At 38.4% G+C, this 27,439-nt stretch overlaps 1 pseudogene; it reads right to left on the bottom strand.

Moving 5' to 3' along the window:
- Positions 1 to 7,166: 7,166 nt before the first annotated feature.
- Positions 7,167 to 10,689, bottom strand: LOC132513081 (AFG1-like ATPase; annotated as a pseudogene).
- Between the last annotated feature and the right edge of the window lie 16,750 nt (positions 10,690 to 27,439).

Below are 27,439 nucleotides of genomic sequence, written 5' to 3'. Positions count from 1 at the left end.
TACTTCAATTTCCTGTTCTGTAGAGACAAGGGAATGTGGTTAGGTCATTAGTGTTTGAAAGTGAATTCCCAGACAACATAAGGAATATGCACAGTATAATAGAGGGACAGGTGTTATGCTGAGGATGAATAATTGAAGGAACAGGCTCCAAATGCATGAAGGTCAAAAGTTCCTGGATTCATTAATGCATATTGATAAATCAACCTGTGAAAAAGTTGTACTAAGTGAAATCCCCACCAGCAATATCAGACTTTGTAGGATTCCCCATATGCACCCCCACACTGGAAATTCTCAGTAGTTTATTGTTACACTTGAAAAACATGAACATAGAAATTCTCTTATTGTCATCAGATTTAATTGGATAGTAAGGTTATTTAAAAGTATCCCTAGTATGCAGACTCTTCTGCTAATCATCATTTGCATTAGTTATTAATGCAAAAAGGTCCAGTAACATCGGCAACCTAACAAACCATGAGTGACGGCCTTATAAGCCAGCAAGTTCTCCTAGGGCTACTGCCTGCATGAAGGCTCCAGGGTGTGTGTGTATGTGTGTGTGTGTGTCCTCTGGGGCCTCCTAAGGACAATGTATATCCCTAGAAAGAGATTGAGAATATCTCTTTGTGATATATGTTGAGTTCAAGTTTAGAGAGGAGCTGGATCTGCTCGTTCTTGAGTCTTTCGAAATGGCACAAGAGTTGGACCACAGCAAGCTTCTGAGCAGACAGTAGTCTCGTTCCCCCAGATGGAAGGCAAGCCTGTCTGTGAACTCACCTGCTCAGGTCAGGGATGGATCCCTCCAGGACATAAGGTGTGGCAGTCTGCCTAAATGTGCCTCTGAACACTGAAGTTGAGGGCTCCCATCTTGCAGCTGTCAGTTGCAGAGTCCTGAGAAGCTGCATCCTCTCAGCCACCCACCACCATGGGCTCAGTCATCTGCATGAGGAGCTCTGCACTCAGGGATAAAAATCCTTAAATTCTTAGCACATCTTTGACACGTCGTGCATTCACCTATTCATCTGTTCATACGTTTAACAGACATTAAGAAGAAACTCTACACTATCCCTTCAGTAAGTTTTAGGTTTCTCCAGAATGGAAACAAGGAAATAAAGTGTGGGAAGGCTGGTGTGGTCAATTCAGATGTTAAATCTAAGAAGAGATAGATCCTTCTCATTAAGATTTCAAGCTGCTCAGGTATCTTATAAATGGTGATTATAGAACATCATTTAATGCTGTGGGCCTCTGTCCACATCTCTGGTTACTGACCTCTTTACATATATATTCTGCACTCTGCAACTAAAGATCTACAATGAATTCTTGATACTCAGTTCACATCCCCCGACCTCCCCTCCAACTCAGTCTTCATCTCTCATCTAATGGGGACGTCCCTCCACTCCTCCACTGAAATTTATCTTGCCAAAGTCAACAACCACCTTTTTGTCACATTTATACATCATGAGTGTTGAAATGCATGGCCAAATGGAGACAGAGGTTTCCCTAGCCAGGATACAATTAAGTTGCTTGTCTACAGACAAGGATTACATTGCAAACTGATACTGGCAGTTACCTGAAATCTAGAATTGTAAAACACCTTGCATGGAGACCAAGTCAGGTAATGGGGAAGTGTGTGCTATAGACAGTAGGCTTTCAAATGAAGTTGAAAATGTCCCCCACATGTCTCATACTTTTGCATCATTGAAAGGGATTTTACAAATAGGTCTACAGCAGGATAACAATGTTTATTAGGGTCTCCTCACTAGACTCTGTCTCACCTGTCTCTTTTTTTTTTCTCACGGTATTTCCAATTATGGAATGAAATCATCTGAAATTGTAATGTTGTCTCACGTGTTGAGGGGCCGTATGGCCCAGCAGTTCCAGTTCTAGTTACACACTCAAGAGAAATAAAAACACGTCTACATAAAAACTCGGAGAAAAATATTCATAGTAACATTACTCATAACACCCAAAAAGTGGAAACAACTCACATGCCTATCAATTGATAAGTGCACAAGTAAAATTTGGCATAGTCATACAACAAACTATTATTCAGCCATGAAATGAATGAAGCACTGATACATGTACAACATATACGATCCTTGATACCATTATGCTAGTGAACAAAGTCAAACATAAAAGACCAAATACTATGTGACTCAGTTTATAGGGAATGTTCAAAATAGGCAAATCCATAGAGACAGACAGCAAATCAGTGCTTGCCTGGTACTAAGTATGGGTACGGGGCTTCAGTGTTTTCAAACATTATGGAAGTGTTGGGAACTACAGAAATGCCTAAAATTCAGTTATGGTGACGGTTGCATGCATTTACTACAAATCATCACACTGTACCCTTAAAGTGTGTGAACGTTATTGCCTGTAAACTTTACCCAAAGAAAGCTGTTTAAAATTAAAAAATTAAAAATAAAATATGATGTTGGCCTGGTCGTCTTTTGTACCACCATAACAAGCAAGTTACATTCAGGACGGACGTAGTTAAGGATGGTGATAGGAGTTGGTTATAAGGATTGCCATCCTGATAATTCCCTACCTTCATTCCTGGGCCTGGATTTAGGAAGGGAGAGCGAATGAGAAGCAAGGCCATGAAGGGGTTGAAAGAAACAGAAGGAAATGTGGTTGTCAGTGCGCACACACACACATGCACCCATACACTGACACACTCACACCATATATATTCATACATCGACCAGGCTGCGTTTTGAACCCTAGGACTCTCACAAGAGAGCGCAATGTGTGCTCAAAGAGGACACATTCCGCTCATGTGCAAATAGCCACATGAATCCTGAACTGTGCCCTTCAGCGCAGTTAAATGCCATCCACACAGCCTTGACAATGGGGAATATAAGGAACGCTGAATTCCAAATGACACGAGGTTGTGAGACTCCATTATGTCTCATCCATAGGATGGAATTCTAGTCAGGCAGCAAAAACGAGTTATAGTGACGACAAGGAGAGAGGATTTGTTGCCTATCAGATTAGCAGCGATTCACATTATTTCTAAAGTGTGCAGAAACAGGAATTTTCCTATAGTATTGTTAGAAATATAAAATAGTAAGAGTTTGTTCAAATAAAAGTTTTTTCATTGTTTTGAAAGAACACTTCAGGAACTTATAAAAATGCTAACCAAGATATCTGCATGTATATGAACAAGAATGTTAAGCACACTATAGTTTGTAATAGAAAACGTGGTAAAGGAACTATATTTACATCACTAGTACTGGAAAAGTGAATTCTGGAGCATTCATATAATGCAACAGCAGGGCAATATAAAAAAATAAGTGAAATTTTATTGTCAAGTAACTTAAAATGTTATCACAGAAACTCATCTACATGGAAATATGGTCACAATAAGTGCCAAGGTGGGTTACAATGATCATAAATGACAGGGATCCAGTTTTGCTTATATAGGTGTATACCTCTTTATCCAGAGGTCTTTAAAAATAATAAAAAAAAAACCTTTCTGTTAAAACATAAAAATAAATATGGTCTTTCTGTTGAAATCACATAGAGCTTTCCACTCAGCATAGAAAGAGGCTGCACTTTCTGTCTAGATACCTCAGTATCCCTGTACCCGGAGTGTGTCCCATTTCCACCCAGACTTCCAGAAAGCTCTCTGGATTTAGGCCTTTCGCTCCCACCTTCTGGCTCAGCGATGTTCATGCTGCAGTTCGGTCCACTGTCACGAGGTGGCACCATCGTACCTCCATTGTCAAACTTCTCTACAAAGACGTTCATTCAAAGAGCAAAAAAATACCATCCTCTTCCTCAAAACCCAGCCCATGAACCTATGTATAGAATGATTCTAATTTTGCCTGAAAAACCTGTTAGGTGTAAAAGAAGAGTGTAAAAACATATACTCCGGGTCTTGAATACGAAGACGAAATAGCAGGTGGCAGTAGCGTGTTGGCAACGGTCGGCTGTTGAAGGGCTTTACAGGACTGGTGGGAGGTGGAAGAGAGAATGGGGCTCCAGAGCGGGGTCTTGGCGGCTGTGCCCAGTGTCATGGACAGAGTATGACAGGGAGTGGGAAAAGTTCTGGACAGACTCTACGGGGTGGGTGGGGGTGGAGGGTGAACACCCTACTCTCTGGGAAGGACCCCCCCCCCCCCCCGTCTGCAGTGTGGACACTTCAACCTACACTTAGGAGATACCTCAATAAACTCGATGTTCTTTTCGGGTCAACAGCAGATGGGACTGCTCTAGTAATACATCTAAGTTTCACAAACATAATTAGTGTCTTAGTAAACAAAACATTCCAAGATCTTCTTATCCTTGGCCTCATGTGCTCATTTTCTTTGTGAAAGAAAAATGGAGGTGGGAGCCACCTGCTGGCCAGATCCAAGATTGCAGCTCTGAAGCTCCGACCAGGGAGCTTGGCCGAGGAGAGTGAGGACGAAGTTTAGGCTCTGGGTTAATGGTGTTAGCCAGTGTTTTCCGGAATTTTTCACTTGCTGGTGGCAATTTCTCTGTATCTACCATTTTTCTGGCATATCTAAATCTGAGATAGGAATCAAGCTCTGGTCTGATATGAAGATTGTGAAGTGGAGTGTACAAGCCATAGGACATATAGAAACACACACATACACACACCGTCAATTCAATTTTAAAAGCTACTTTGTTCTTCTATAAAATTGAATGCAATGAATGTTTATAATGTGAAGAATGTATGTGCACACATATGTGCACTATCATCTTCATCGTCAAGAGGGATTTTTGGGTGAGTACCCATGGGGCCACAATATCAGGGGAGTGTAAGATGCTCACTTCTCAAGCCTTGGAAGCCCATTTTCTCAAAGGGAGGCTGCCCTGTGTCCTCTCTCTCCTTAGGGCAAGGGATGTAACTTCATTTGAATCCTGCCACTTATCTGGAGAGGTGCTGTCGGTTCTATGAGCCTGAGCTTTGTTGTCTATGAAATGGGACTCGGGATCCTTTTGTCACACAGCCATCCCAAGGAGAAAATGAGAAAACCTGTTCAAAGTATATGGTACATTGTGGGACTTCAAGGGCTCTTTAAAAGTCAAGGCTCAGTAGCAGGGGCTGGCTGAGCCTTAGGGCTAAGGCAGGCACTGTAGAAAGGTATTTTTCAGTCTTTCTCCTAATGAGAATGTAGATATGTTTATGAAGGAAGCAAATCTCTCTCTGGTATGCCTTGAGTTCAAAGTTTTAATGACAGAAGGATCTCTAGTTTCTTGGGAGACTCAGAAGCTCCTAAGAGCTGCCCAACATCGTGCCTCCGAGCAGACCCTAACCCAGTTCCCCATGCTGGGAAGACAGGCTTGCCTTTGACTCACCTGGTGAGCTCAGTGAGAGATGGCACCAGGGCAGCAAGCCATAGTGTTTGCCTAACTGCTGCTCCTGGACTGCTCTGTATGTTAATACGTTTATAGGAAAATTCTATACTTGTTTCCCATTCAACAGTGCAGGGGTCCTCAGATCATGTCGCACCAGGATTTCAGCCACCTGCTGCCTCCCTGAGAGGCAAAGATCCACAAATTACTACCATTTCTTTGACACACAATTATCCATTCTTCCTATCACTCATAGCTCAATATATATTGAGCTCAAAAACCCATACTGTTCATTGGAGGCATCCCATTAACTCTAAAGTGGAAATAAGAGGGAAATATGGGAAATTTCTTTCAAAGGTTAAATCTGAGATGACATGACTCCTGCAATATTAACTTTTATACTTTCAAGGAACTGAAGATGTAAAAGAAAATCCCTCTTTGGACCCCTTTTCCCCATTCAGTCACAGGCCTTCTCTCTGTGTCTGTCTCTGTCTCTGTTTCTCTCTCTCTCTCTTCTGTCTGCCTCTGTTTCTCTCTCCCTTTCTCCCCCGTCCTTCAAAATCAAAGTTCCAGAAAGCATTTTCTGCATTCCCGGTTAACATTCTTCACTTCCCACTAACCTCTTATCTCACTGCACTATTGAATCTTGCAATGAACGTGCTCTCACCAAGGTCACTAGGTCCAGCTATTTGTATAAATATGTTAATACATGAAAATTGCCTTAATGACCTCCTAAATTATACATGCTATGCAGATTGCTTCTGTTACTTAACAACAAATCTTTGACAGTTTCCCAGGCTCTGGAGCGTGAGGTACAAACCCAAGCTGTCCTGTTCTCTAACTGTGTAGTCCTAGGCCAAGTTCTCCCCGTCCCTCAGTTTTTCATCTAGAAAATGGGGTTGAGCAACTCTATCTACCTCTTAGGGGTGCCTGGAGCATTAAATGAATCAATACAGTAAAAATCATTAGGAGTTTAAAAATTTAGCCATATTTATTTTTTGCATATATCTTTATTATCATTACTATCCCCACAGGCACACACAAAAACATAGGATAGAGTGGGGTTTATTCACAATCAGTGACATTTGGGGTATACGGTTAGTGTGTGTGTTTGTTTCCTAGGGCTGCTGTTACTAATTAACAGGAACTTCGTGGCTTAGAACAACAGAAATGCATTATCCCATAGTTTTAGAGACCGGAAATCTGAAATCAAGGTGTCGGCAGGCAGCGGCCATGGCTCACGGGCCCAGCCGCTCCGCGGCATGTGGGATCTTCCCGGACCGGGGCACGAACCCGCGTCCCCTGCATCGGCAGGCGGACTCTCAACCACTGTGCCTCCAAGGAAGCCCCAGAGGAGAATTCTTCCTTTCCTCTTCCAGCTTCTGGTGGCTCCTGGCTTCCCTTGGTTTGTGCCAGCATAACTCCAGTCTCTGCCTCTGTCTTCACATGGCCTTCTTCCCTCTGTGTGTGAAATCTCCCTCCTTTCTTTTATAAGGACATTAGTCATTGGGTTTAGGGACCATCCTAAATCCAATCATCTCTTGAGATCTTTAACTTAATTATATCTGCAAAGACCCTATTTCCAACTAAGGTATGGGAGTGTTATGATTTCGAAATATTGGGGGCACCCAATTCAACCCACTACAGTGAGATAAGTTATAAAATTAAGTGTAAGATGAGATCTTATGATTTGTATGTAAATATATAAATGTATGCATACATGTATAAATATATAATACCTGCATAAGTATAATTCTGGAGGAATATAATGCAGATGAAAACATTAGAAGGGCTTTTTTAAAATAAAATATTTATTAATTTATTTAAAATAACAATGATAAAACCATTATATTCAACCTATAAAATTAACAGAAATAACATTTTTATGAAAATAATTATACTTCTAAAATGAAAATAGTAAGAAGAGTAGCATTGTTTTATACTTTGGGCAAATCTCTTTAATGTCTGGCGTAATAGGAGATAGTGGAATTCTCATACCTGCTTCTACAGTCAGACTATTGTTATATGTTGCTTTGGTTGAGTCATATAAGAAAATCTAGCCTCACACAAATATGTAGCTGGAAAAGGGGAAAGTATTTTAACAGCCTTGTTAAATAGTTGTGGATTTTCTTCTTTGCTGCTACATGAAAACTCAGCAAGAACTTCCTTCCAAAGAGTTCACTATGGAAAGAGGGGGAAAAGAGTAACTTTACAGTGGAGACAAACACTACCTCAGACAAGTGTGATCAAGGTTAACATCAACAGTGTTAAGTCACATTGATCATATGTGCCCTTGATATGATCTGATGAAAAGAGCACTTGACCTCTGTGGTCTTCCTCCCAAAGCCCACAATTCCAGTCAAATCATGAGAAAAACATCAGACAAATCCCATTCGAGGGACAGTCTACAAAATAACTGACGAGTATTCCCCAAAACTGTCAGGGTCATCAAAAAGAAGGAAAGTCTGAGAAATTGTCACAACTAAGAGGACTCTAAGGAGGCATGATGACTAAAGGTAATGTGGTATCCTGGATGGGATCTCCCTCACATAGCTCTTCAAATGTGCAGTCGGCAACGGTTCCACAGGCTTTATTCAGCCGCAGCTCTCTGCCTTGCACTTTTAGAATCCTTGGTCTAGTTAAATCACTTTGTTTCTGAGCCAGCTCATCAAACAACTTATCCATGACAGCCTCCACATTAGCTTCACTTGTGAGATAGTAGAGTTCTCCTGCAGCAGGAAGTTCCCTTTTCCGATAATCTATCCCAGAATCTAGCTGGACCATATTACAGTATTCCAGAAAGAAATACAGCATTGCCCACATACATGCATTCCTCTCTCTCATTGCCTCAGAGACCTTCAGGACAGCTATGAATGATACAAAGTTAGCTCTTTGGGGTCCATTTTAATAGAGAACATCTGGTGGCCTGTTGGATGTTGCCACAACAACGACCCCATTTTTTTTTTTTTCGGTACACGGGCCTCTCACCGTTGTGGCCTCGCCCGTTGCGGAGCACAGGCTCCGATGCGCAGGCTCAGCGGCCATGGCTCACAGGCCCAGCCGCTCCACGGCATGTGGGATCTTCCTGGACTGGGGCACGAACCCGTGTCCCCTGCATCGGCAGGCGGACTCTCAACCACTGCGCCACCAGGGAAGCCCGATGACCCCCATTTTTGAACAGATTTTCAAAAAGCTGTTTCAGAATCATGGCATCAGCAATGTCAGTGACCTGAAATTCATCAAAGCATAAGAGACATGCTTCTTCACTGATTTCTTCAGCTATAGGAGCTATTGGATCGTATGATTTAGCCATGAGTCCTGGTTTCCTTTATGGCAAACTCTGTTTAAGGCGGTGTATTCTTTTGTGAGCATCTAGCATGAAACCATGAAAATGAACCCGTTTTTTCCTCTTCATTTCCACATAAGCATAAAACACGTCCATCACCATTGTTTTCCCTGTACCTTAGAAAGAAAAGGCCTTCTGCCTCTATACTGTATCCTTTAAGGTCCTCATGTAATTCCCGCAAACACTGTATGACTCTTCTGTGATGTTCATCGTCCTTTAGCTCACGAGCTTTGATCAGAAAGTCACAGAGGTCCAGTGGTCCATGACAAACAGCTAAAGCTTTTGAATAAACCTCTGTAGCAGCAGTTGGAGACATACTCTCGGGGGTCTGAACTGTATAGGCTTTACAAAAGGGGTTTCCAGGGGCGGTGACCGAAGGGGCGAGAGCAGCAGCCCAAGCCCTGCGCCCAACACATCTTCCTCTCAGCCGGCTCGGCGCTAAGCGCCTAGAAGGGCTTTTCTTTAGATGGTGGGCTTTGAGGTGTTATTATCTTATTTCCCTTTGTATGTTATCTATTTTTAACTGTAATAAATTCCCATTGCCCTTGAAATTATACAAAATATTAAAAAGGCTGGAGAAACATAAACATTTTCTGCTCCAAGCACAGGGAAGTTATCCACTTTAGTAAGGGATCATCCCTGAGGCACAGGAAGGGAGACAGAATGTTGGAGGAGCCCCTTCCACAATATAACAGGACACAGGTCTCCAAATTCCAAACCACACTGATTAAGATCTGTTGTTTAAACTTTTGCCCAGCTAACTGAGAAAAAACCATGGGACGTTAGTTTTATTTCGCTGTGCCCTGATGAACAGTAATGTTGAGGGTCTTATCAGATGAGAAGCACTAGTGTGCACTAGTTAGGTGTGGGGCTCAGCTGCCACACAGAACTGGTTCATATCTTAATCTTGTGACTGGCTAGCACTGCCATCACTGTGCCTCAGTTCCCTGATGGTTACAGTTCAGAAACAGTAGCTTCTCCTCACAGGATGTGGTGGGAATTAAATGACCAAGTATAGGTTTAGCACTTACAACACTGTAGGGCCAGAGGAAGTCAGTAATAATATTAACCATTCTTATTATTATCATACCTAAATTGACCATTAGTGCTTAAGGCCATTTTATTATTATGTGGGCTTATACTGATTGGCTTGAATTGACCTCCATAATATGATGTTTGTAGAAAAAAAGCAGTTTACAAAACCGTATGTAGGGTATCATCTCATTGCTCATCTTAAAAATGCAGGTTATATTTGCATAACAAAATTTCTGAAAACAAATATACACTCACCTCTTAAGAGTACTTATCCATGAATAGTAGACACCAAGGTTTTCTAATGATTTTTGCTCTTTTTATCTCTTCTTGAGATCCCCAAAGTAACATGGGGTTATAGATAGTTTAAGAGAAAGGGACATTTGACTAAATGGGATCACAGATCATTATGGAACAATACTTAATTATCTATTTAACCAAAGTGACAATAAAAGACTTTAAAAGCAAATACAGCAGGTTACATAGTTGTGAGCAAAACGTAGCTATTTTAATACTGAGAAGACTGTTTTCTTATGTAATTAAAGACATGATAAACACAACATGAAGCACAGGAAATTATTTTGGAAAGAGAAAAACTATCACCTTTCTAGGCAGATTATTTAAAAGGTACAGAAAAACCTTTCCCAATCTCTTATCAAGAGCAGACCTACAGTCAAAGAAACCCTGTCTTCATAGCAGATGAAAGAAAATTAAGTTTTATTTTAACATAAATATACTATTGATATTAAAGCTTATTATTTAAACATTTATGGAAGATTGGCTCAAGATGGGGGAGTAGAAGGATGTGTGCTCACCCCTTCTTGCCAGAGTACTGGAATCAAAACTATCTTCTGAATAACCATTGAGAGGAAGACGCTGAAACCCACAAATAAAGATACCCCACATCCAAAGACAAAGGAGAAGCCACATGAGATGGTAGGAGGGGCACAATCATGAAAAAATCAAATCCCATAATTGCTGGGTGGGCGACTCACAAACTGGAGAACCATTATACTACAGAAGTTCTCCCACTGGAGTGAAGGTTCTGAGCCACGTGTCAGGCTTCCCAACCTGGGGGCTCGGCAACAGAAGAAGGAATCCCCAGAGAACCGGACTTTGAAGGCCAGCAGGATGTGATTGCAGGACTTCCACAGGACTGGGGGAAACAAGAGACTCCACTCTTGGAGGGCACACACAAAGTCTCATGCGCACCAGGACCCAGGGGAAAGGAGCAGTGACCCCACAGGACACTGAACCAAACCTACCTGCTAGTGTTGGAGGGTCTCCTGAAGAGGTGGGGGGCGGCTTTGGCTCATCATGGGGGCAAGGACACTGGCAGGACCAGTTCTGGGAAGTACTCTTTGGTGTGAACCCTCCCGGAGGCCCCCATTAGCCCCACCAAACAGCTTGCAGGCTCCAGTGCGGGGTTGCCTCAGGCCAAACACCAACATGGAGGGAACACACCCCTCCCATCAGCAGACAAGTGGATTAAAGTTTTACTGAGCATGCCCTGCCTACCCACCACCAGTTCCACTCATCAGGAAGCTTGCACAAGCCTCTTAGATAGCCTCATCCACCAGAGGGCAGACAGAAGAAGCAAGAAGTACTACAATCCTGCAGCCTGCAGAATGAAAACCACAACCACAGAAAGTTAGACAAAATGATTATGTCCTAGATGAAGGAACAAGATAAAACCCCAGAAAAAGAACTAAATGAAGTGGAGATAGGAAACCTTCAAGAAAAAGAATTCAGAATGGTGAAAGTGAAGGTGATCCAGGATCTTGGAAAAAGAATGGAGGCAAGGATGGAGAAGATGCAAGAAATGTTTGAAAAAGACCTAGAAGAACTAAAGAACAAACAGAGATGAACAATACAATAACTGAAATTAAAAATACACTAGAAGGAATTAATAACAGAATAACTGAGGCAGAAGAACGGATAAGTAACCTGGAAGACAGAATGGTGGAAATCACAGCCGTGGAACAGAATAAAGAAAAAAGAAATGAAGACAGCCTAAGAGACCTCTGGGACAACATTAAACACATCAACATGGGCGTTACAGGGGTCACAGAAGGAGGAGAGAGAAAGGACCCAAGAAAATATTTGAAGAGATAATAGCTGAAAAATTCCCTAACATGTGAAAGGAAACAGTCAACCAAGTCCTGGAAGCGTAGAGTTCCAGGCAGGAAAAACCCAAGGAGGAACACACCGAGACACATAGTGATCAAACTGACAAAAATTAAAGACAAAGAAACAATACTAAAAGCAACAAGGGAAAAATGACAAATAACATACAAGGGAACTCCCATAAGGTTATCAGCTGATCTCTCAGCAGAAACTCTGAAAGCCAGAAGGGAATGGCACAATATGTTTAAAGTGATGAAAGGGAAGAACCTATAGCCAAGATACTCTACGCAGCAAGGCTCTAATTCAGGTTTAATGGAGAAACCACAAGCTTTACAGACAAGCGAAAGCAAAGAGAATTCAGCATCACCAGACCAGCTTTGCAAAAAATGCTAAAGGAACTCCTCTAGGTGGGAAAGAGACTAGCAACTTAAAACAACCCTTACGCATATAGACAGCTATATCAAAACTTCATGCGAGAAGATATACAGACTGCCAACAAACACATGAAAGAATGCTCAACATCATTAATCATTAGAGAAATGCAAATCAAAACTACAATGAGATATCATCTCACACCAGTCAGAATGGCCATCATCAAAAAATCTAGAAACAATAAATGCTGGAGAGGGTGTGGAGAAAAGGGAACACTCTTGCACTGCTGGTGGGAATGTGAATTGGTTCAGCCACTATGGAGAACAGTATGGAGGTTCCTTAAAAAACTACAAATAGAACTACCATATGACCCAGCAATCCCACTACTGGGCATATACCCTGAGAAAACCGAAATTCAAAAAGAGTCATGTACCAAAATGTTCATTGCAGCTCTATTTACAATAGCCCGGAGATGGAAACAACCTAAGTGCCCATCATCGGATGAATGGATAAAGAAGATGTGGCACATATATACAATGGAATATTACTCAGCCATAAAAAGAAATGAAATTGAGCTATTTGTAATGAGGTCTGTCATACAGAGTGAAGTAAGTCAGAAAGAAAAAGACAAATACCGTATGCTAACACATATATATGGAATTTAAGAAAAAAAATGTCATGAAGAACCTAGGGGTAAGGCAGGAATAAAGATGCAGACCTCCTAGAGAACGGACTTGAGGTTATGGGGAGGGGGAAGGGTGAGCTGTGACAGGGCGAGAGAGAGTCATGGACATATACACACTAACAAACGTAGTAAGGTAGATAGCTAGTTGGAAGCAGCCGCATGGCACAGGGATATTGGCTTGGTGCTTTGTGACAGCCTGGAGGGGTGGGATAGGGAGGGTGGGAGGGAGGGAGATGCAAGAGGGAAGAGATATGGGAACATATGTATATGTATAACTGATTCACTTTGTTATAAAGCAGAAACTAACACACAATTGTAAAGCAATTATACCCCAATAAAGATGTTAAAAAAAAAAAACAACTTCATGCAAACAGCAAACCCAAAAACTACAATAGATACACACACAAAAAAGAAAAAGTAACCCAAACACAACACTAAAGATGGTCAGCAAATCACAAGGGAAGAGACCAAAGAGGAAGGGAAGAAAAAAGACCTACAAAAACAAACCCGAAACAATTAAGATAATGGCAATAGAACACACATATCGATAATTACCTTAAATGTAGATGGACTAAATGCACCAACCAAAAGACCCAGACTGGCTTAATGGATACAAAAACAAGACCCGTATATATGCTGTCTACAAGAGACCCACCTCAGACCTAGGGACACATACAGACTGAAAGTGACGGGATGGAAGAAGGTATGCCATGCAAATGGAAATCAAAAGAAAGCTGGAGTCGCAATACTCGTATCAGAAAAAAGTAGACTTTAAAATAAAGACTGTTATAAGAGACAAAGAAGGACACTACATAATGATCAAGAGATCAATTCAAGAAGAAAATATAACAATTGTAAATATATATGCATCCAACATAGGAGCACCTCAATATTTAAGGGGAATATTAACAGCAATAAAGGGAGAAATTGACAGTAACACAGTAAGAGTGGGGGACTTTAATACCCCACTTTCATCAATGGACAGATCATCCGGACAGAAAATCAATAAGGAAATACAGTTCTTAAACGACACATTAGACCACATGGACTTAATTGATATTCATAGAGCATTTCATCCAAAAGCAGCAGAATACACATTCTTCTCAAGTGCACGTGGAATATTCTCCAGGACTGATGACATGCTGGGCCACAAAGCAAGCTTTGGTATATTTAAGAAAATTGAAAATATATCAAGCATCTTTTCCAGCCACAATGCTATGATATTAGGAATAAACTACAAGAAAAAAACTATAGAAAACACAAACACATGAAGGCTAAACAATATGCCACTAAACAAGCAATGGTTCACTGAAGAAATCAAAGAGAAAATAAAAAAAAATACCTAGAGACAAATGAAAATGAAAACACAATGATCCAAAACCTATGGGATTCAGCAAAGGCCGTTCTCAGAGGAAAGTTTATAGCAATACAATCTTACCTCAGGAAACAAGAAAAATCTCAGATAAACAACCTAACCTTACACCAAAAGCAACTAGAGAAAGAACAAAGAAAACCTAAAGTTAGTAGAAGGAAAGAAATCATAAAGATCAGATCAGAAATAAATGAAATAGAGACAAAGAAGACAACAGCAAAGATCAATGAAACTAAAGGCTGGTTCCTTGAAAAGATAAACAGAATTGATAAACCTTTAGACAGACTAATCGAGAAAAAAAGGGAGAGGACTCAAATCAATAATATTAGAAATGAAAAAGGAGAAGTTACAACTGACATGACAGAAATATGAAGGATCATGAGACATTACTACAAGCAACTCTACGCCAATAAAATGGACAACCTGGAAGAAATGCACAAATTCTTAGTAAGGTCCAGTCTCCCAAGACTGAACCAGGAACAAATAGAAAATATGAACAGACCAATCACAAGCACTGAAATTGAGACTGTGATTAAAAATCTTCCAACAAACAAAAGCCCAGGACCACATGGCTTCACAGGCGAATTCTATCAAACATTTAGAGAAGAGCTAACACCTATCCTTCTCAAGCTGTTCCAAAAAATTGCAGAGGAAGGAACACTCCCAAACTCATTCAAGTGAGGCCACCATAACCCTGATACCAAAACCAGACAGAGATACCACAAAAAAAGAAAATTACTGGCCAATATCACTGATGAACATAGATGCAAAAATCCTCAACACAATACTAGCAATTCGAATCCAACAATACATTAAATGGTTCATACAACATGATCAAGTGGGATTTATCCCAGGGATGCATGGATTTTTCAATATCAACAAATCAATCAGTGTGATACACCACATCAACAAATTGAAGAATAAAAACCACATGATCATTTCAATAGATGCAGAAAAAGCTTTTGACAAAATTCAGCGCCCATTTATGATAAAAACTCTCCAGAAAGTTGGCACAGAGGGAACATAGCTCAACACAATAAAGCCCTCATATGACAAACCTACAGCTAACATCATACTCAATAGTGAATAGCTGAAAGCATTTCCATTTCAATCAGGAACAAGACAAGGATGTCCACTCTCACAACTTTTATTCAACATAGTTTTTGGAAGTCCTAGCTATGGCAATCAGAGAAGAAAAAGAAATAAATGGAATCCAAGTTGGAAAAGAAGTAAAACTGTCACAGTTTGCAGATGATACTATGTATAGAAAATCCTAAAGATGCTACCAGAAAACTACTAGAGCTCATCAGTGAATCTGGTAAAGTTGCAGGCTACAAAATTAATACACAGAAAACTGTGGCATTTCTATACACTAACAATGAAAGATCAGAATGTGAAATTCAAGAAACAATCCCATTTACCATCACATCAAAAAGAATAAAATACCTAGGAATAAACCTACCTAAGGAGACAAAAGACCTGTACTCCAAAAACTATAAGATGCTGATGGAAAAATCGAAGAAGAGACAAACAGATGGAAGGATATACGATGTTCCTGGATTTGAAGAATCAATATTGTCAAAATGACTACACTACCCAAGGCAATCTACAGATTCAATGCAATTCTTATCAAATTACCAATGGCATTTTTTCACAGAACCAGAACAAAATATCTTAAAATTTGTATGGAGACACAAAAGACCCTGAATAGCCAAAGCAATCTTGAGAAAGAAAAATGGAGCTGGAGGAATCAGGCTCCCTGACTTCAGACTATACTACAAAGTTACAATCATCAAAACAGTATGGTACTGGCATGAAAATAGAAATATAGATCAATGGAACCGGATAGAAAGCCCAGAAATAAACCCATGCGCCTATGATCAATTAATCTATGACAGTGGAGGCAAGACTATACGATGGTGGAAAGACAGTCTCTTCAACAAATGTTGCTGGAAAAACTGAACAGCTACATGTAAGAAAAATAAAATTATATCATTCTTTAACACCATACACAAAAATAAGGTCAAAATGGATTAAAGACTTAAATATGAGACGGGACAACTCCTAGAGGAAAACATAGGCAGAACACACTGACATAAATTGCAGCAATATCTTTTTCAATCCGTCTCCCAGAGTAATGGAAATAAAAAGAAAAATAAACAAATGGGACCTAATTAAACTCAAAAGCTTTTGCACAGCAAAGGAAACCATAAATAAAACGAAAAGACAACCCACAGATTGGGAGAAAATGTTTGCAAATGATATGATTGACAAGGGATTAGTCTCCAAAATATACAAATAGCTCATGTGGCTTAATATCATCAAAACAAACAACCCAATCAAAAATGGGCAGAGCACCTAAATAGACATTTCTTCAAAGAAGACATACAGATTGCCAACAAATACAGGAAAAGATGTTCAACGTCGCTAATTATTAGAGAAATGCAAATCACAACTACGATGAGATATCACCTCACACCAGTCAGAATGGCCATCACCAAAAAGTCTACAAACAATAAATGCTGGAGAGGGTGTGGAGAGAAGGGAACCCTCCTACACTGTTGGTGGGAATGTAAATTGGTACAGCCACTATGGAGAACAGTATGGAGGTTCCTTAAAGAACTAAAAATAGAGCTACCATATGATCTTGCAATCCTACCCCTCGGTATTCATCCAGAGAAAAACATGGTCCAAAAGGATGCACACACCACAATGTTCATTGCAGCACTGTTTACAATAGCCAAGACATGGAAGCAACCTAAATGTCCATCGACACAGGAACGGATAGAGAAGTTGTGGTACAGATATACAATGGAATATTACCCAGCCGTAAAAAGGAATGAAATAATGCCATTTGCAGCAACATGGATGGACCTAGAGACTGTCATACTGAGTGAAGTAAGTCAGACAGGAAAGAGAAATATTGCATGATATCGCTTATATGGGGAATCTAAAAAGAAATGATACAAACGAACTTATTTCCAAAACAGAAACAGATCACAGACTTACAGAACAGACTTATGGTTACCAGGAGGGAAGGATGGAGGGAAGGGATAGTTAGGGAGTTTGGGATTGACATGTACACACTGCTATATTTAAAATGGATCACCAACAAGGGTGTACTGTATAGCACAGGGAACTCTGCTCAATGTTATGTGGCAGCCTGAATGGGAGGGGAGTTTCGGGGAGAATGGATACATGTATATGTATGGCCAAGTCGCTTTGCTGTGCACCTGAAACTATCACAACATTGTTAATGAGCTATACACCAATATAAAATAAAAAGTTAAAAAAAATCCAAAAAAATAAAATAAAAAATTAAACCTTTATAATAAATTCATTCAATTTTAGCCAGCTCGACCATACAAAGTAAATTTCTCTTTCTCTCTCCTCTACTTTCTATATCCATTTAGTGTGTCCTGTATTCTCCTCTTTCTCATTCTGAGACAACAAGTCATTCTACTGTAGGACAAAATTACCTTTTCCTTTACCAAAAATGCATCTCCATACCTCACACCTTTTCTCATCCCCAAACATCCTACTTTTCTTACATACAGAGATGAAATAATTTCCCATAGTAATTTTAGCAGTTTTAATTATATGTATTAATTAGAATTCTTAATGCTTACAAACCGTAAGCTCTAGTGAAAACTAGGAAGTAAGCAATTGTGAACTGTCTGTTCCATACCAACAGTTTGTAGATTGGCAAATTTATGAATACATTTGATAATTTTTAAAAGCATGTGCTTCCTCATAGTACAAACTTTCAATGTGGCACAAGACATTTTTGCTAACAAGACCAAATATCTTTTGTTCCTTTTTAATAAGGGGACAAAAGTAGGTAAACCTAGACGTATGTTTAACCATTAATGTTTCAGTGTATTAGTTTGAAATGATCTAGATATTACAAGAATATCCATAATTTAACTCAGCAAAATTCTAAGGTTGTAAGTTACTAAAAGTTACTAATTTGGGAAACTATTTTTAAGGAGACATTATAAAACATAATTACTCCACAACTACAGAGCCCACGCACTCTGGAGCCCATGCACCACAACTAGAGAGTCTGCGCACCCCAACTACTGAGCCCACGTGCTCTGGAGTCAACACACCACAACTAGAGAGAAGCTCGCGTGCTGCAATGAAGAGCCTGCGTGCCACAATGAAAGATCCCACGTGCCACAACTAAGACCTGACACAGCCAAAAATAAATTAAATAAATATTTTAAAAAAAAATAATTACTGTTTGAAAGTTCTTTTATACACTTTTATCTTATGTACATTTACTTAATTCACTTGCTCTTAACAATTATGTTGAGATCACTCATGAAATTTTAACAAGATATTAAGCAGCTAGCCATAATCTTGTTATTTTTCTTGCTGGCAAATATTGTAAGACATGACATGAACTTATGACTCGTACATCTAGGTAGAACAAAAGTTGTATCTGCATTATATTTAATGTTGATACTTCTGAAGACATGTCTGTCTTAATTAATCCAACAAACAAACTAGTTTTTATTTACTTTAGATTATCTCAGATCATGTGAACTTGAAAAACATTTGTGTTAGTTTCTATTTTATTTCTGAGAGTTTAGCGATACTTAATTTATATAAGTACTTATTTTACTTTAAGCCAATCAAATAGAGATCTTTTACAAATCTTTTACCATTTGGAGGTAAAGCAGTATCACACATCTCTAACATACACATAGACATACAGACAAATAAAGATATAGCTTTCATTTTAAAATTTAGCAATGATATAGGTACAATAGTTTAAAACTCACTAATTTATAATAGAACACTTGGATTCAAACTGTGTTTCTGGCAGATGGAAAAGTTAAGGTTATCTGCTCAGATGGCTAAAGCTTTTTACCACTATTTGTAGAGAAGACTTTTAAGATTTTTTCATTTGTCTAGTTTCCAAATAGCTCCTTTTTTATTTCTTTAATTTCTGACAAGAATCACCTCCCTGAACTTTGCATTTAAAAGAGATGCTCTCAGGTCCTAGAGAAGACAGAGTTGAAAGTCAACATCTCAAAGGCACTGAGAAAAGATGTAAATTTTCTCTAAGAATGAGTTTTGGTGCATATTTGCCTATTATCAAAGGCCTAGGATAATTATTGTTTAAATGTTCCTTCTTTTTCTTTGTCATTTGTTTCTATGTATGTTTTTAATTTCCTCTTTGATTTCTTCAGTGATCTCTTATTTAGTAGCATATTATTTAGCCTCCATGTGTTTGTGTTTTTTATATATATTTTTTCCTGTAATTGATTTCTACTCTCATAGCATTGTGGTCAGAAAAGATGCTTGACATGATTTCAATTTTCTTAAATTTTCCGAGGCTTGATCTGTGACCCAAGATGTGATCTATCCTGGAGAATGTTCCGTGTGCACTTGAGAAGAAAATGTATTCTGCTGATTGTGGGTGGAATGTCCTATAAATATCAATTAAATCTATCTGGTCTACTGTGTCATTTAAAGCTTGTGTTTCCTTATTTATTTTCTGTCTGGATGATCTGTCCGTTGGTGTAAGTGGGGTGTTAAAGTCCCCCACTATTATTGTGTTATGGTCGATTTCTTCTTTTATGGCTGTTAGCATTTGCCTTACGTATCAAGGTGCTCCTATGTTGGGTGCATAAATATTTACAATTGTTATGTCTTCTTCTTGGATCGATCCCTTGATTACGTAGTGTCCTTCCTTATCTCTTGTAACAGTCTTTATTTTAAAGTCTATTTTATCTGATATGAGTATTGCTACTCCAGCGTTCTTTTGATCTCCATTTGCATGGTATATATTTTTTCCATCCCCTCACTTTCAGTCTGTATGTGTCCCTAGGTCTGAAGTGGGTCTCTTGTAAACAACATATATATGAGTCTCGTATCTGTATCCATTCAGCCAGTCTGTTTCTTTTGGTTGGAGCATTTAATCCATTTACATTCAAGGTAATTATCGATATGCCCCCTAAGAGTAGGCAACAGTCAGTAGGACACTAGCTGCAAATGGGGTGCAACCCACATTTCTTTCTGACTATATTCTTGGGGCCTACATCCTGACGTTCGAGACACCTGCACACACAAGAAATGACAACCTATGTGCCCTGGGCAGGCAGAAAGCCAAGCCAAGTTCTCAGAACATACAAGACAAACAGGAAAGTGATAGCTGTCCCTGGGAGGAAAAGGATCAATAGCCAACGGGTACCTAAAACCAAATTCACCAGTCACAATTCAAAGAATTAAATCTTACAAATGTCTTTCTTCTGCCTATTGGAATTTGGAAATGAAGAGACACTGTAAGATTTTAACCTTCCCCTCTTGACTGGACACTACAGACAGAGATCCAGGAGAGCTGACTTTGGTAAGAATTCTTACCCTTAGCCAGCTTCTGCCAGTTTTTCAGGATCCCATCTGTAGACTCCAGAGCAAGTGAGGTGCCCCAGTGGAGCCCTTCATGGTTGCCAAAATGGTAGGAGAGGAAAAATAATTTTCCCTTTACCGTTCGAGCTCTTGGCTGAGACCCCCTGTAATAAAAGACATTAACAAGAGAAAAACAAATAAGTTTGTTAATATGTATACTTCATGTACACGTGGGAGATTCCCAGGGAAACTGAATAACTCCTTGAGATGGCCCATGCCACCACCTTAAAAACAGTCTTCAGCCAAAGGCAAAGAAAGATGTTGGGGGTGGGAGGAGAGGCCAGTTATTCGAGGTTACCAAGAAAAGCAAGGTTAACAAGGGTAAGGTTTGTTATGCCGACTAAAGTTGGTGCCTTCTCCATTGACAAGTGTTTCATGTGATTTCAAGTCCTCCTTCAGAGGGAAGAACAGAGAGGGAGACACTTACTAGTGGAGATTTCCGTTATAAATGTAAATGTTCCTTACAAAAGGGTAACTTCTACTCTGTTTTTAGAGATTTTCTTGTGTCTGCTGTTTCTTAAAATAATCAGCTCAAAATACTCCTTACACCACAGAAGCATATTTTGGGTGGCATGTTCTGCTACCCTTCACAGCAATGGATAGTACAAATATAAATGGAGTATTCATGTAAAGAACAATATATATACCAAGTACCATTTGAAGACACATTAGCTAACAAAATACATGAAAACATAAAGAGCTGTTATTTTCAATGAAAAAAAGGCAAGTTGCAGAATATGAATAATGGGATTCTATACTGAAAAAGAAAACATGTATGAATAAATATTTTTGTGTATCTCTGATTACGATAATATTTCACCTACAGACAAACACATCTGGAGAAAATGCACCAATCTATTGAGAGTGGGCAACTTTGGGTCAAAGGACAGGTATCAAGCAGAAGGGAGAGTCAGGGTAATTTCATATTATAAATATACATTTCTGTATTGTTTGAAGAATTGTAAACAGGAAAATTTATTAAGAGAAAAATTTGAAAATAGAAAATACTTTTTACAGATAAATAAGTTACTTGAGATTTTAGTGTTTTGGAAATATATTCAAGGAATACCCATTTATGGAGGAAAGAAGCTGAGTACAATTTTTGATAATGCATTTGTATGTGTAAGTGTGTCTCAGTTTGGGTTTATGTGGCTGAAACTTGATAGTTAATTTGTGTGCTTCTGTGCCTCAAGTTCTATCACCCTAAATATTCATGGGCTCTGGAGCCATGCTATTTGGGTCCAAATCCAAGATGTGTCACTTTCTAAGTATGCTAGCTTAGGCAAAATACTTAACCTCCCAGTTCTTTACTATCTTCATCTGTAAAATAAGGATGAAAAATGTCACACTGCAATTCTGAGAATAAATGTTACTTGACCCAAAACAAATGTTGGCTAATTTTAATACTTTCATGTTTTTATGGGCCATTAGTATTCTTGTAAGCACTGAAATTATGATGCAAATGGATGTTTATTGACATTGAATGACATTCAATTTGTGTTGCTAGTGAAGAAAGGCAGGGTATAACACTATAAGAAAGATGAAATTTTATTTTTAGACAGAAGTATGACTATACTTGCAGAGGAAAAGGAACAGGATGGTAAATATCTGGGAAAAGATAATAGACTATTCTTCTTTTCTTGAGTTCTGTTAAAAGATAAACTGAGGCATATTAAAATTTTTACAAATTTAATTGAACAAAGATTGATTCTAATTGAGCACCAGATGGGAAGTGAATAGGAGTGCTCCACTGACAGGAGCCAGGAGAATGGGTTACTTAGGAAAGGTACGGAAACAAGGAAAAGAAATTATTTGGCTGGCAACAGCTTAAAGCTCACTTGGCTGTTTGTGGTTGGTTGTCCTTGGTTTTGATTTTGTAACCTTGAGGCATTTACAGGCTTAGATTTTGGTTTGCTTACATGGGCCACCATGGCATTAGGGCCACCTCTAATGGCCCCCTTGTTTAATTACTTTAACAATTCCACCTTTTGGTATGAGTGGCACTCTCAGTCACCACCAAAATTGTTCCTGTCTCACCATGAAAACTTGTAGATTATGATATCAGGTCCACAGAAGAATTACTTTTGCTATTTATCTCATTGTTCATCTTGTTCCTGTTTCTTCAAGCACAGTGAGACCATCTGATGGCTGTGAACATGCATTTAAGACCTTTGAGAGAACACAGAGCACCAGGGAGACTACAATGATGACTATCAGGAGGATAATACCAAGAGAGTAATGTATACTCTTTAGCTAGGGCCCCCATGAACCAAACCAGTTGGCATCAAATAAATCAAAGAATGTACCTGGAAAGGCATCAACTTGTTTTAGCTAAGTGTCTTGTTTGTTAATTCCTTGTATTGGCTACAATACCAGAGGTGTTTATCCAGGTACCACAATAGGTATTTGTTATGGCACAGACTGCTCCTTGTTCAGCCAATAAGTAATCTAAAGGAAATCTCTTATCTAAAGCCATCTTAGCAAGAAAAGTCTAGGGACTCTGTTGTATAACTATGGCCTTTTTCTTGTATTCAGCAATAGTTGCCAGAGTTAAGAGGCATTGTCTTCCCATGCATTAACAGAGAGAAAAAGCAAGTACCAAAAAGGCAAGAGGAATAAGAGTTTCATATTGGAGATGAGGATCTTGATCTGTGATCTTGGGAGAGCTGTCCACCTCTAGATGCCTCAAGATGCTGAGGAACCTCCCTAGTCAACTTTAAGTTTAGATCTCCAGCCCTTATGCAGTTTCAAGAGTCTGGAAGTGATTCCTGAAACTTGACTCTTGAATCTTGGGTCAAGATTCGAGTGCCTGCAGTTTGGCTGCTATCTGGATAGTGAGGGGGACATGGTATGATCCCTTTCAAGGAGGTTGAAAGGAAGTCTTTGTTCTTATTGATTTCAGGTCAGAAGGGTGGGAGAAAATTGGAAGTGTTAGTTTGGAGAGTTGTAGCCAGTATCTGAGGAAACTGGAAGAATTCAGGATCCAGTCCAATTTACAGGTAGATAACAAAACCTCAAAGATAATGAACATGAATAGAACCTGATATCCACAAGGATGTCTTATACTTTTTTACTAAACATCTTCTTCTCTCTACAACCACTCTCTCACTTCTATTAAAGATAATCACAGTAAGACCAATTTGTTTGCAAAACAGGTCTAGTCTCATTAAACTTGACCTGATGTTTACATAACTGTAGCAAGAGTAGTGACTGGCCACAGAGGCTATTTTAAATTTTTCTTTGCTGGAACTTTTTATAAGGAATCTCAGTTGGACATTTAAAAGCCTCTTGAGGCTAAGAAGCCAAGCCTGAGACTTGCCATCAAACTTTGCCTACAATACCTATAGATCTGGGTTAATTCCTTTCTTCTTGAAGTCTCCTCAATTTCTTGAGGTTTCCGGGCCTGCAGGAAGAGACCTTCCTTCCTTACCTGGGAAAGCTGCTGGGAACGCAGCAAGCAAGGTAACAGGCTGGTTTTCCAAGAGGCTTTACTGGCTCCATAAAGTCAGCCTCAGTTCCTTAAAGTTGTGTGGTCTATATTCTATGCATATTCTGAATTATGATATTCTGTCAAAGCCATAATATAAACAATGTTTCAAATTGTATTCTAAAAACAGATTCTTACTGAATTTATACAAATAACTAAATAGCCATGAAAATAAGAACACTCAACAAATTTCCTAATTCTGGAGGGATCAGATACGGAGAAAAATGAAATGTTTCAATTCTGTTTACAAAGGTATACTTTATCAAATTGCTATACATCATAGACAGCTTAAAAGAAAAAAGGTTTCTTTAAACTTGTAAATAAAAACATTAAAGAACCAGCAGTGTTTCACATAAAAAGTCATAAAAATTATAATCATCCCCATCAGTTCATTCAACCCATGTTATTAATTCTTGTTCTACTTGAATCTAGTTTTTCCATTAGAGCTCTGGAAATTCTTACCCAGTCAGTAGTATGTCCTTAAACTTTTCAGAAACCTGTATTCTATAGTACTTTTCAGAGTTTTCTCCATGAATCTCTCTGAAGATGAATCACTTTTGCAAAAGCATCAGAGTAAAACAACAACTGTCTGTAAATGACAAAAAACATTTTAAATGCCCATGATTAAATACCTGATGAGAGTTTATTATAATGAAATTGACTATGAAATTTGGTTATTTATGTGACATAACACATATCAAGATAATAACCAGAATTATGACTGATAACATTATACGAGGACATACTAGATTTCTAGGACTTTCATACAATTTCTGGAACACATATTAAAAACATATATCCATACAGATATAACCTAAGAAGGTTTAGTATCACTTATTTGACAATGCTTCCCATGTATTTCACCATATCCAATAAACCTAATAATTTTAACATCTTACCAGGTGAGAGACAAAACCTTTGAGATTTTCCGGAAGCCCTCTGGGAAATCTCAAAGTTAATTTAAGGTTAAAAAGATTCCATTCATAATTTGGTTTTGGGAAGTTGTCAAAAATGTCAAAAGGTTTGAGCATTTGATTAAATAGGATCATAGATCATTATGAAATAACTAATTATTTATTTAACCAAAGTGACAATAGAAGATTTTAAAGGCAAATACAGAAGGTGACATAGTTGTGAAGAAAACTTCACACTTCTAATATCGAGAGGACTCAGTTTTCCCAAGTAACCAAAGACCTGATAAAGACAACAAGAAGCAGAAGAAATCATTTTGGCATGACATAAAATCTTTGTTGACCAGGCAGACTACGAAAAGGTAAAGAAAAACCTTTCCCAACAGCTTATCAAGATAAGACCAATAGTCCAAGAAAATGTTTTTTTTTAACAGAGAGAAAACCAAATTCTGATTTTACACCAATGTAATTTTGATATTAAGACTCACTCTTTAAAAACAAAAATAAATTCATTCCAATTTAACAAGCTTGACCACACATACAATTATTTTCTCAAGAGTCCTTTTCCACAAACCTTCTATACATTCAGGTTTTGTACTGTATTTTCTCTTCTCTTTCATTCTGGAACAACCAGCCAGTCTACTTTAGGACAAAATTACTTTCCTTTTCCCTCAGGAAAAAAACATGTCCTTCATACCTTTCCTTATTCAAAAAACACATTCTAATATCCTTACCCACTTTTCATAAACAGTTGTTTTCTTTTGCCCTTATTACTTTGAAAGTTTTAATTACATATACTGATAAGAATTCTTAACCCTTAGAATTCTTAATTTCTAGTTAAAACCAAGAAGTAATCGTGGACTGCCTGTTACATTACCATTCTGTGGATTAGCAAATTTATAGATACATTTCATAATTTCTAGAAGTATATTCCTCTTCATAGTAAATTTTTTTAATTTGCCATAAAATATATTGACTAATTGACCCAAATATCTTTGGTTCCTCTGTAATAAAAAGTAGGTAAGCCTATGTTCAGTAACCAATGTTTCAGTATATTATCTTATATGGAAATTATCTAGATATTCAATGAATATTCATCATTTAACTTAATTTAGTTACTTTAAGGTTTCAAGTTACCAAAAAGATTTTGGAGACTATTTTTAAGTAGATATACCATAAAGCATAGTTATTATTGAAATATTTATTTGTAAACTTTTATCTTACTTACCTCTATTTAATTTACTTATTCTTAACAATTATGTTAGATTACTCATGAAAATTTCATGAGGCATTAAACAGCTAACCATCATCTTGTTAAAAAACAAAATTCAACTGAATATATTTTAAAGATCTTATTGGCTTTATTCAGTGACTTATGAATTGGGCAGTATCCAATCTAGCAGATAGAAAGTAGCTCTGAAGAGCTGTAGAAAATGACTTATACATGGAAGAGAGTAGGAATAAGGAAGTTATATAGGCAACAAAGTAGATTGGTTATTGTCAGATTACTTTTCTTCAGAGGACAGAAGAGATTTATTAGGCAGATTACCAAACAAGTGCTGATCAGGCAATTCCTGATTGACTGGTATAAGGTTCCATTTCTGGGAAAGCCAAAACAGTAATGAAGTCTTGGTTTGGTGGGGCTTACCATAAGTGACTCCATTTTGGACCTGTTGCCACGTTTTAAAGAATCTTAATTTATTTTTCTTGCCAACAAATTCTGTAACAGATAACTTGAACTTATGACTACTATACCCAGATAAAATGAAAGTTGTATATCTGCATTATATTTAATAATGATTACTCTGATGTGTTTATTTTAATTAAACTAACAAATTTAGCTTTTTATTTACTAAAGATTAACCTAGATCACTTGAATTTGAAAAATATTTCAGTTTCTATACTTCTGAAAAAAGTGTACTTAATTTATATAAGCACTTTTTTTGTTTGTTTTTTGTTGTCGTTTTAGTATTTGTTTACTTACTTATTTATTTACTTTTGGCTGCATTGGGTCTTCATTGCTGCATGCGGGCTTTCTCTAGTTACAGCGAGTGGGGGCTACTCTTCATTGCGGTGCATGGGTTTCTCACTGCAGTGGCTTCTTTTGTTACGAAGCACATACTCTAGGTGTGCGAGCTTTAGTAGTTGTGGCACATGGGCTCAGTAGTTGTAGCTTGTGGGCTATAGAGCGCAGGCTCATTAGTTGTGGCACATGGGTTTAGTTGCTCCGTGGCGTGTGGGATCTTCCTGGTCATGGGCTCTAACCCATGTCGCCTGCATTGGCAGGCAGATTCATAACCACTGCGCCACCAGGGAAGTCCCTGTTTTCATATTAAAAAAATTTTTTTTATTCAGTCTTTTTTTTTTTTTCCTTTTTTTGTGGTAC

This window comes from Lagenorhynchus albirostris, chromosome X (genome assembly GCF_949774975.1).
Source record: "Lagenorhynchus albirostris chromosome X, mLagAlb1.1, whole genome shotgun sequence".
NCBI lineage: Eukaryota > Metazoa > Chordata > Mammalia > Artiodactyla > Delphinidae > Lagenorhynchus > Lagenorhynchus albirostris.
This window is presented reverse-complemented; position numbering and strand designations above follow the sequence as displayed.